Source organism: Gymnogyps californianus, chromosome 1, assembly GCF_018139145.2.
Source record: "Gymnogyps californianus isolate 813 chromosome 1, ASM1813914v2, whole genome shotgun sequence".
NCBI classification, from domain to species: Eukaryota; Metazoa; Chordata; class Aves; order Accipitriformes; family Cathartidae; genus Gymnogyps; species Gymnogyps californianus.
The window spans coordinates 191,404,005-191,416,625 of record NC_059471.1 but is presented as its reverse complement, the minus strand read 5'-3'; positions in this window follow the sequence as shown (position 1 = coordinate 191,416,625).

The following is a 12,621-nucleotide window of genomic DNA, read 5'->3' as shown; positions in this document are numbered from 1 at the left end:
GCAAAACCCATCCTAATCAATAGAAAGATCTCTTTTTTGCCTTTTAATCATCTCTGGATCAATTAGATCTATTACTCCCACATACCATGCCTTTGATTAAATTTATTTTCAAACAGCAGTTTCAACGCTGTTAACCGAACACTACATTACCAAATGGAAAACACTGCTTTCTTTATACTTAATCCACTGTTCTCATTATACTTTTCTCATTGCTGTTTTGATCATTAACTGTATCACTAGAAGTGGCTTAATAATTACTCATTGCTTCTAGAAGCCTTAGTATAAAATTCTTCCTTATTCCTCAGGTTTTCTGCAAAAAAAATTAATCTTTTTTACACCATCACCTGTTGAAAACTTTTAATACTATTTCAAGAGATAGTTGCAGTTTTAACAGAGTCTCCCAAAAGTATTGCAACAAGTACAGCCGTGAGATTAACAATTCAACAGAGCAATCAGATGTTTAGGTTGCTTGATCATAGCACAAGAACCCATCTGTAATGAAAAGCAGTCTCTTCCTAGAGGTCCTCTCCAATAAGTGTAACAAGATGTACACTACTGTTTTGCAGAAAAACTCCCCAAACCAAGATCTGCATTTATCATCTTGTGCTCAAATTTAACACAGATCCTCACTGTACCTGCTGGTAATTTATTATACATTAAATACTTCAGGTGATTAACATTATGCACTCATGTCTGAAAATATTCATTCAGTCCCTTTGTAAAAAGTTTAAAAATGTCAAACAGACCTTTCTAAGCTTTTTATATTTATAGGAAGTCAGGCATTTCAAAGTCTATTTTAGTGTTGTAGTCAAAATGGCTTTTTTGCACTTGTATAGTTATATCTTTGTAAAATTGGTGTAGTAAATTGGGAAATTGCATCTTTTATTAAGGAAAAAATTAAGGCCTAACTGTTTGACGGTGTTGAGCTACATGCTTCCTCCACATTTACAAAATAATCATTGCTGTAGCAAACCTTGAATGTCTAACAATTACATCCCCAAAACATTACACAGAATACATTACATTTGAACTTAAATCACCAGTTGCCATTGAAACGGGTAGACGCGGGTTCAAATTTACAAGATGATGAATACCTATTTTTTTCCCATTATTTCCAGATATGATGTTTTTGTAACTAGATAGGAAAACACATTTTAAAAAACTCAGATATAAGAAAGGAAATAGACAACAAAGGTACAAAAAGGAACATCTGTTTGTTCACTGCTACAAACAGGAACAGTGTTTTATAGGAAGATAAACTTCAGTGTCATGTCCAATGTTTCAGAACCAATAAATCTGTAATGCAAGCAAAATGATCTTGATAAAGAGGAGAAAGTGTGTGAAATTATACATAACAAATACACAAGACAAAGGACATCATATAAGTGATGTGAAACAATACAACGTGAAATAAGGCAAGACTGAAACACCTAGTGGAAAGGAAAAAGATAAACAATCAAGGACACAAATAGGAAGTACAAATACCCCACTAGTGCTGTGGAAAATAATCTGGGAATTCAGATTCAATAATTCAACAAAGTAAGTGGGGGTAAAAATGCAAATGGAGTTGTGGAATGTATTAACAGAAGTGGGGTATATAGACCATGCAAGGTAGTTATGCTGTTACGTTTGGCACTGGAGTTATAGCTCAGTCACTGAATATGTTTATTGGGCAGTACAGTGTAAGAAAAAGATTGTGGCCTAGGAAAAGACCTAAAGAGTGATGCGCTTATTTTTTTAACCTATAAGACCTAAATCTTCAAATACACCTAAAAATGACAGTTGATCCCCCTATCTACCAAAGACAAGAACTACAATAACTTGCAATAGAGGACCAGAAAAGTCTTCCCCTTCTAAGTGTAGGGAAGTACTGCAGGTCTCCCTCTCAAGACAAGTTACACAAAATATCTGTCAGGAAAGTTATAGGTATACTGCATTTTGTTTCAGTGCAAGGGTTGGGCTAGATGACTTCTTGACGTCTGTTATGACAAGTTAACACCGCATTTTGAGAATTCTCCCCCAGTCAGTTATGACATTGTATCAAGTGTATGAACTCATGTCCATCTTCAGATAAAGTCTTGTTATGAGCTTTAAGTAATGCAGGCAAAAATATGTGGTCCCATTCTTGCCCTGACACAAACCCAAAAATTGCTAGTATGCACCTATCAGAGTGCAAACAGATTTAGCCCACCACATCTCAATTTACTGCCTTCATATATCCCATTTACCAAATTAATGACATAATAACAGGGCTTTTCTCAAAAATGCCAGAATGTGATTCCAAATGGAGATGGGATTTTCAGATACCTATCACTTGAGCAGTCTCTACATTGTGTGTATGTGCTGCATGGAGCTACAGGCATAATGTGGACATAGTCATAGCTCAAGAAGTCTTTGTTCACTCCCTGGCCTAGCTGCAGAAGGTAAAAGAAAATCGCTAGATGGATAACTACTCATCATCTCCTCAGAAATTCTTTAGCTTCTCTCTGAGTTCCCAGGTTGTGAACTTTTTCCTCAATAGCTCGAAGTTTCAGAGACATCTAGACAAAAAGAATTTGTATAGGAATTTAAGCTAGGTGCCTCTGCATAAAAAAGTCCACTCACACTTGAGCAAGACAAAGCAGAAGACTCATTAGACCTTCTGTTGGCAGCACTTAAATAAACTAAATTATGTCAGCAAAAACAACAAACAAGAAAATTTTCCTTGATCCAACAGGATTGTTTATTGCTTCTTCTCAAATAAAAATGAAGAGTCTGAAACTAGACAGTATGGATACTAGAAGCAAGCACTCCCACTAGAAACCATCTAGGAACTATCATTTCACAGGGATCCTGCCCTTCGAGCACACCATGCACTCTCAGTGGGAAATTCTTTGTTCTTACCCTGACACTGTATTCACTATGCCACCTTTTGTCTCACAGATCTGGAGAACAGTTGGAAGCAAAATATCTTGGTACCGGTCCAGGAAAGATGAAAGTGACTCTGACAGGTCTAAAGAAGCATGCAAAAGGTGGAGCTGTAATGGCATATTCTGTGAATACATGCATACTCAACACCTACTCTTACCCATTGTGGTCCCTGTGTTATTTGGGGCTCTGCCAATCTAAAATTGTCAGTTAATAGCCACGACATGACATGACATGAAATGAAATGCCTCTTTGCTGTTGACTGTGATACAGTCTTTTCCACACAGCGACTTGCGGCTTTGTAACCTCAAAGCTATAACATTGGAATGTGTTACAAAATGATCAGCGGATGTCAGGGGCAAGTAAAACAAAAGACTATTTTGTTAATGCATACAAATAAAAAGGCCTGAATAACAAGCAGATGTTAAACAGAAGTCATATTTACATGCCAAAAGTAGAAACAATGCAAGCAGAAAAAAAATTATAAATTAATTCTAAATTATTTGAAAGCATAAACATCCTTAACACTGATTCCAGATGTAACGGAGAAATTGAATTCCTTTTTTCTAGGCTAACTCTCTTCAAGGCTAAATTATGCCTAAAAGGTCATGTTAATTCCTTACAAAATTAGTTTCTGTCAGCAAACACTGCTGTCTGCTCATTTATTTGTAAATACTCATGCTATGCTGTTTAGGTAATGCAGATGAGGCTTAGGTGAGGTTTGAATGTCATATTTAACACTTTTTTGAAAATGTGTTTTTCCAACATGTATTCTTGGTATAGGACATCAAACATACATACAGAAAACGACAAACCCTAACTTAAACTGAATAGGATCAAAAAGATTTTACAAGTATATTTAATAGTCCTGAATGGAGCTGAGGCTTATAGAAGAATAGAACTTTACTGTACTTGCCACTTAAACCTATACATAGTGTGTAATTTCAAGAGTTAGTTTTAGCACTAGCCAATTTTTGCTACAAAGAAATGACCAGCCCGAGAACATATGAAGTTCAATGACGTATTTTCTTTCCTGCTATGTCTTCCCCTATCTCTGAACAGGTACAGTGATGGTTTTAGACCACTGTACAGAATAACACATGTTTAGGAACATGTAACAGACTACCACCCTCCATTATTTTTTTAAACAAACATCTGGCAGGGTGAAAAAAGCAGCAGCAATCTCATGAGCTGCTCTAGATGAATGAGTGTAATATACTGTAATGTTATCTTATACTGAAGATGAGAAAATGGCACAATCATATTACAAATACGGAAACTAAATTTTGTTATCTCTTGGAACCGGAGTTCTCACTACAACTGTGCCAACTACTGTCATCTCCATGGCTGATAACCAAATTTCCACTGACTTCAGATAGTGGCATTTTTTGTACTAGGGGCTAAAGAAATAGTGTATTTCTTTAGACTGCTGTACTACAACACAAAGCTACATCACGCAACCTATATGCCTCATGCACTAAAATTAATAATAATCATGATTTTCCTGCAAGCAGGCCTAGGATCAAATTATCTTATTAAGAAGTAAGCAAAAAAAATTCAAATTAGATCACCTTTATTGAAGCCAATTTGTAAAGCAGTACAGGTGAGTTTTGTCATAACACTGTAACAGGAATGGGTCCAATATAAACAAGACCCATTAAATTAAATATCGCAGTATTGGTAAATGTTGTAGAAAATAACAATAAAACCATTAAAACATTTTAAAAAATGTTACCAGAAGTGAACGTGTTGACATTTATTAGCCTGGTACAATACACTTGAGGAGAAATCTATGTGACTAACAGATTCTTATCTACTACTTGTTACAAAACTCAGTGCATTTAATTTAGTATCTCAGAATTATATAATTGCTTTAATTTGAAGATCTCAAGGTGTTTTGCAAAAGTTAACAGATTAGGCAAAGTACAAATAAGCAGCGTGCTGAATACCACTGGAAAAAAAGTCATCTCTTGAATATATAGTACTAAATACTCTTTCCGATGTGCAAGCATCCACGGCTTCTATGGAAATCAACAGAAACCTAAATATCTCCATACATCAAACTCAAGACTCTAAATGTGGGTACAGAATTCCTAATCTAAAAGATCAGTAGCCACTCACCAGTGTTTACATACAGCACAGTAACCACCCTACGCAGCAATAACTGGTACTCAATGCTTTTGAGTCATCCCAGACTAGAACACTGATGTTTCTGGCATTCAATATCAACTGGGCAGCCTGCAAGCACTTCCTTGGAGGTATAGGCTAGGTCCAAGTTTGGTGATGCCTTTAGTGAAGCAGGTTAAAGCTGAGCTGTTCAGCAAATAATAACTCTTAGCAAATAGCTGACAGCATTTCCTCGTCTGTCCTGGTTTCGGCTGGGACAGAGTTAACTTTCTTCTTAGTAGCTGGTACAGTGCTGTGTTTTGGATTTAGTGTGAGAATGGTGTTGATAACACGCTGATGTTTTAGTTGTTGCTAAGTAGCGCTTATCTTAAGCCAAGGACTTTTCAGTTTCCCATGCTCTGCCTGCAAGCAGGTGTGCAAGAAGCTGGGAGGGAGCAGAGCCGGGGCAGCTGACCTGAACTAGCCAAAGGGGTATTCCATACCATGGAACGTCATGCCCAGTATATAAACAGGCGGGAGTTGGCCAGGAGGCGCGGATCGCGGCTCGGGAACTAACTGGGCATCAGTCAGCGGGTGGTGAGCAATTGCATTGTGCATCACTGGTTTTTTTCCTTTCCCCCCCTTCCTTTTTTTTTGTTATATTCCTTTTCATTACTATTATTATTATATTTCATTATTACTATTGTTAGTATTATATTTTACTTTAGTTATTAAACTGTTCTTGTCTCAACCCACGAGTTTGGGTTTTTTTTTCCCCTTTGCTTTCCTCCTCCTCACCCCACTGGGAAGGGGAGGGGGAAACGGCTGCGTGGTGCTTAGTTGCTGACTGGGGTTAAACCACAACATCGTCCCATATCTTGCTTCACTTGTGTCCTTTGACCGCAACAGTACTAAGCATATAACACTACAACTTCAGCATGAACTATACATATTTTCTAGAAAAAGCTATTGTGGAATGATGGAAACATCATTTTTCATTACATTTAACCACCATGCAACTGTCTTTCTGTAAATATTTACAGCACTACAAGCATTTGAAATAAGAAATAATTGTCTACTGTGGTAGTCTCAGTTCCTATTTTCTTCTACTCCAGATTGCCATACTATTCCTATCATCATAATCTAGTGAACTTTTTTTAAAATGTATTTTCAATATTGTACTTTTTTTAGTCCTGGTTCTTTTTAAAGATTCAGTGTGTAAAGGCCTTCTCAGTTCAGTATAAACACAGCTTCAAAAAACATAAAAATTGCATTCTTAATGTACTGATCTGACCTTATTTTAGCCAAAGCAATGCCTAGAGATGCATGTTGTGTTTTTAATGTTATCTTGTAGGGAAAAAAGTCTGCAAATATGACTCCTTGTTTGTTTCCAAAAGCCCTATCAAAACTGTTTTGCAGCAGTCTCATCACAAGAAATGAAGAGATTGAAAAAAAAGGGAATAAAAATAAACAAGGAAAGGAAACATGTTAGAAGTTTTTTACATGAATTTATCTTTCTCCAAATTTGTTACTTACTGATGTAACAGAGGGCGCAAGGAAAAAGAGATAACTTGTTACAAAATGGAGAAAATCTCAAAAGTTCTTCTGAATAGTCAGTACTACTGAGCTGCACAGGAGTCTGCCTTGTCCACTGGCCTTCTCTTCTCCTCCTGACATAGGGAACCTCCTCTGCCCTCAGCTTGGTAGAAATCAAATGTTACCTCTATTCTCAGTACAAAGACCAACTTCCTTTCCTTCCCTACCTTGTCTTCTTCCTCCTTTGGATAAGTCGACATGGAAGCTTAATGGGTATTGTATAATTAACACAGCTTCCTTTCTTGCTGTGATGCTTTTAGCTCCTGGTAAAATTAAGCAAGAACAACTGGAGAGGCAAGAGCCTCTCCCACACAAAGGGGGGAGTGAAATAGCATGCCTTGTTTTTCAGAGCTGGGATGGAAAGGATGGTTAAAAGTAGGAATAAACAGGGAAACAGACTAGTTAAAACCAAGGTGAAAGAGCAGCGTATTTGTATCTCTGCTGAAGTCTTTAGACTTAATTTTATTATTTGGATATACAGCGTTTAACTTTGAAAACTCCAAACCTAGTAAGAACTAAATAAACACTTCTAAAACCTATTATGTTAAATATGTGAACACTGCAAAGACAAAAGTCAAAAAACAATCACATTATTTTGTAATTTTTTCCCCACAGCATCATGATACAGCCTCTAATCATATTGCCGCCTGTATTTAAACCTCCTCATCCCACTCCAGATAACAGAAACCAGATACGCAGGGAGAAAGTCAAACAAACAAAAAAACAAACCAACCAAACAAAAAAGAGCCTTGCTAGGACCACGCATTCCTCAAGGACTTACCTGAACTCAGAATCACAAATCAGACATCCTGACACCCAGCTGGAATTTCAACTTCCCAGGAAAATAAGATTTAAAGCACACTGTCTTGTGTCTGTTCTTCTGGATGATAACAATAGTAAGAAACCCGTAAGTGTCACTGCTGCAAGTTAATCCTACTAAGTCAAGAATCAGGTAAACTACGACAACAAACTGCCTAAGCTTTGCTTCTGCTGGATGGGAATTCCACCAGCTTGCCAGTATTCTCTAATACTGTTGCATCCAATGATTTTAAAAGAGGTCAGAATATTGAACTTCAGCATCAAACATACACTTCGCATGTTTGGTAGAAGGTCTGCATTTACACATGATCAACTAAAATTTCTGATGCCAAAACTCCGGACGTAAACAAGCAACTGCCATAAGCAGCGTAAATACAAATGGCTAGGAATTGCCAACCCACAGGAAGAAGGAAGGATTTTAGATGTTGTGATATTAATGAGGCATTCAGTAAGTAGCTCTAATTGGAAGGAGAGGGAGGGGATTTTTGTTCTCCCCTCCAAAATCAAATTCATTGAATTATGTGGAAAATATAAAACTTCTCTGAAGGAACAAGTAGCTGATTAAAAAATATTACAGCACTTAGAAGTTTTGGGGTTTTTTTCCACTCTGTGGGAGAGGACAATAAAGTATTTAGCCTGGGAATACAATTCACAAAATTTAGGACAATAGTGGATTACAAGGGTGGAAAAAGACTACTGTACAGTGCTATCCCAGCTGAGCAAAGGATTGTTTTTCTGTTAAAAACAATGACTGTGAAGTTATCACAGAGGAACATCCCACTGACAGGACCAACTGGTACACAGCAACAACATCAGAGAAACAGGTACCCATCACAGAAAATTACCATTCCCCTCTCTTCTCCAAGTTATGACACATCACTTGTCCGCTTGTGATAGATACATCCATATTGTAGTCCCATAATCCTCACACTATTCCTATGACGTTAATCAATACGTCTCAATGTCTCTTTTGACATAATGCCAAGTGGTAACCAAAATAAGGCTACTTAACATACACTTTTAAGTAGAGATACTAACAAATGATGAAACAGTTCGGTGGGGAGACAACGCTCTTGACTACTAGGCTATCTACCTGAAAGTAGCTCAACTGACAGAGGGACATTTGCCTATTACAAAAACATTTCATCTACTTGAAATGACCAATCTGAGCTCAATGCCAAAGGGGACTGTGGAGACTTTGCAGAAAGTTAGCCAAGGGGTTAATTGGAGGTTTGTTACGATTGGCTGATGTGGCCAAGCAAATCTATGATCATGGATCATTAGTGCAAGCCACGTGGCCCCATTTTTCCCCCATATACATCTGGATTTCAGATACATTCCATGATAGTTTGGATGATCTGGTTAAAGGAATGTGTATTTCAAGGAGGAACATAGGAAAGAACTGTATGGGACAGAGGCAAATCTGTTCATTGCAAAGCCTTACAGTCAGGCAATTGGGATTCCACAAGTTTAGTGGAAGATAAGTTTTGTAGGAAAGTGTTATGAGAAAGAAATGTAGAGCAAACAGCCGTTTTGGCAGCTTATACATCCGCATTAACGGATGAAGAAACCATATCTTCAATAACCTGAATAGTTCCAGTATATAGGATGATTAAGACTCAGGGCATTTTTCCAGTATCAAAATGGATAGGAACTGCTGAGGATTTTACTGCACAAATTAGACAGGAGGTATGGTTTTTAATATACTAGTGCCTGTTGATAATTCTGAGATTTCACACACTAATGGGACTAATAAAAGGTTTTTGTAACAAGAGAACCGTTATATCTATGGCAACAGCAACTTGAATGAAGGAGTTACATCAGTGGTTAGAGACTTGGGGAGAAAAAGATGCAGATACACTTACAGGATCTTATGTAACAACATGATTCAATATGGGCACACAGGAGGCTGGACTATGGCCATTTAAATATTAGGGATTTACTAGACGGAAGGAACCTTCCTCTGCAATCTCAGTAGTCATTGCTTTAGACAGCCAAACAGTCAGGGCATCCCCAGTGCATAACTGCTCCCACCCACCCAATAAGGAAGGCTTATGGCTTCCTCTTATCGGGCCAGCTGTGACAGAGTACCTGGAAATGAAAACAGAAGTCTATTCTACCGTTAGACACTTCTGGACAAAAGTCTGGAGAGTAGCATAAGAATGCAAGTATAAGACAGCTGGAAAACAGTGCAATCTTTGGATGGTTTTCCCACAGAGCATGTTCTCATGTTTCAAATGTTGGCATTTGTAACAATTTTAATTCACCATCCACATTCCTAGTGGTGTATCACAATTACCCTCGAAGAGAAGAGCTTAAAGCAGATGCAAAGGAGATGCTGACTTTGCTGGAAGAGATGAATGAGATAGAAGGAATCAGTAGCAAAGTCCAGTTAGTACATCCTAGGAATTCAGTGAGGGGCTGAACAGTTCCTCTCAGAAGAGACGCTATGAAGTTTTAGGAGCTCTGAATTACTAGTATCACTTTGGAGAGCCAGCTTCACAGACCATAATGTAAAACACCATCCTGACTTAATAAACTCAAGCAAAACAAGTCCAAGAAGATGGTATATGTGTGGGAGTTGTCACAATGCCCAGAGACTACTGATGAGCAGCCCCAGCAGCCATAAAAATAAGAGATAATCAGAGACTTAATATCTTGTGGTAAACCTATGACAGCAAGGTGGTTCAGTATGCAAAAATGACAATTAGATTGCATGTTCTGCTAAGAAAAGAAGAAAAAAAACCCCACCAAACACAATAAAGCAAAAAGAGCTTTTGATTCAGTCCCTTTTCCAAGCCACCATATTCCTTTTGAATTGGTCAGAGCAAAATAAGAACGTGGCGACTAACAAAAATATTATATATGTGAATATACTGAAATACCTGGATAAGCTTCAATTTTGATAAAAGCGATAAGATAAAGTGATATATCAGAATAAAAGGTAAATGGGGTAGAAAGTTCAAAGCACCACTGGACCATATAAACAGCCATTAGTATACTCAAACATTTGAGTTTCTAAGAGACAGGCATTACTATCAGAAGTGGCTGCCTGAGGATCAGCAGAGAGTGAACAGGCTGAAACAAGAAAGTACTCATCATTCAGCAACATGATAATGAAGTAGGAGTACTGACAGTCAAGATTAAGGGGACGAAGTAGTGTAGAACAGAGTAGAGATAGTGGTGGAATGAGGAATTTTGAACAGAGAGGGTGCATCTAGTAATAGCAGGAATCATTCTGACGTGGACTTGCTATACAGACCAAAGCTTCTAGGTTATATAGAAAGAAGCTAAAAATGTGCCTGCCTGCCACTAAAAAAAGAAATTATCTCAAACATCCTAATTCCTGTTCTAGGTTTTTTATACATTACTGTGATAATAAGAGATACTTTCATGACACTGCCACCTAGGAGGTCCTGCAAAGGATTCAGGTTTACACCATGCCCATGAATTCCTCACTAATTAGTTTATGTGGTCTCATTTTGACAATGGTTTAAGGCTTCTACCAGAAAACAAATTTTATGTACAGGGAAACAGTTGGTATGTAATTCTTTACATCTATTGTAAGTCCATTAGAACAATGACTGAAATAACTATGAATAACTCAATTTGCTGTAGTGCAGCAGCTCATAACAAAATTTCAGGATGGCAAAACTAAAACTGGTTTAACACAAAGGGTGATTTCACAGATCACAGAAAGGACACAGATCACTTCAGTGCTTTTTACAGAATAAATGCCTTACAGTCTGGAGTGAAAGTTTGTAATATTAGCCCTTCTTTATACTTCAAATACCTTAAAAATAAGAGATGCTACAGGTGTATACAAGTCAGCTGAAAATTCATCCAGGACAACCTAAACTACTATGAAGTACTTTGTTTCCCATTTGTTTCATGAATGTGACCTGTGAAATTGCAATTACCTGGGCTACTTTATGGGACTTTTTGCAAATTATGCAAATTCCCGTATGATGTCCTGCCCTTAACCATGGAACTGGTACAGCTGGTACTTCACATCCCCCAGCTGAAAATTTACCGGTAATTTGTCAATTCAGTGGACTCAGAGCTACTAAACCTCTCTGGGAATGAGAATCTCTTACAATTACTAACTCCCTTCTTTCTGGAGTGCCCATTGCCTGCACAAGGACTTCTCTCCTCCTCTGCACGAATAAATTAGGAGAACGTGAAAGGAATGGCTTCAAGACCTTTTATCAGTTGTCCCACAGTTCAGCCAAGTTTTAGAATCATAGAATCACAGAATGGCTTGGGTTGGAAGGGACCTTAAACATCATCTAGTTCCAGCCTCCCTGCCATGGGCAGGGACACCTTCCACTAGACCAGGTTGCTCAAAGCCCCATCCAACCCGGCCTTGGACACTTCCAGGGATGGGGCATCCACAACTTCTCTGGGCAACCTGTTCCAGCACCTCACCACCCCCACAGTCAAGAACTTCTTCCTTACATCTAATCTAAATCCACCCTCTTTCAGTTTAAAGCCATTACCCCTTGTCCTATCACTACAGGCCCTTGTAAAAAGTCCCTCTCCAGCTTTCTTGTAGGCCTCCTTTAGGGACTGGAAGGCTGCTATAAGGTCTCCCTGGAGCCTTCTCTTCTCCAGGCTGAACAACTCCAACTCTCTCAGCCTGTCTTCATAGGAGAGGCGCTCCAGCCCTCTGACCATCTTCGTGGCCCTCCTCTGGACTCACTCCAACAGGTCCATGTCCTTCTTATGTTGGGGCCCCAACTCCAGGTGGGGTCTCACGAGAGCAGAGTGGAGGGGGAGAATCACCTCCCTGACCTGCTGGTCACGCTTCTTTTGACGCAGCCCAGGATGCGATTCGCTTTCTGGGCTGCAAGCGCACATTGCTGGGTCATGTTGAGCTTCTTGTCAACCAACGCCCCCAAGTCCTTCTCCTCAGGGCTGCTCTCAGTCCACTCATCGCCCAGCCTGTATTTGTGCTTGGGCTTGCCCTGACCCATGTGCAGGACCTTGCACTTGGCCTGTTGAACTTCATGAGTTTCACACAGGTCCACCTCTTAAGCCTGTCAAGGCCCTCTGGATGGCATCCCTTCCCTCCAGCATGTCGACCGCACCACGCAGCTTGGTGTCATTGGCAAACTTGCTGAGGGTGCACTCAACCCGACTGTCTGTGTCACCGACAAAGATGTTAAACAGCACCAGTCCCACTACCGATCC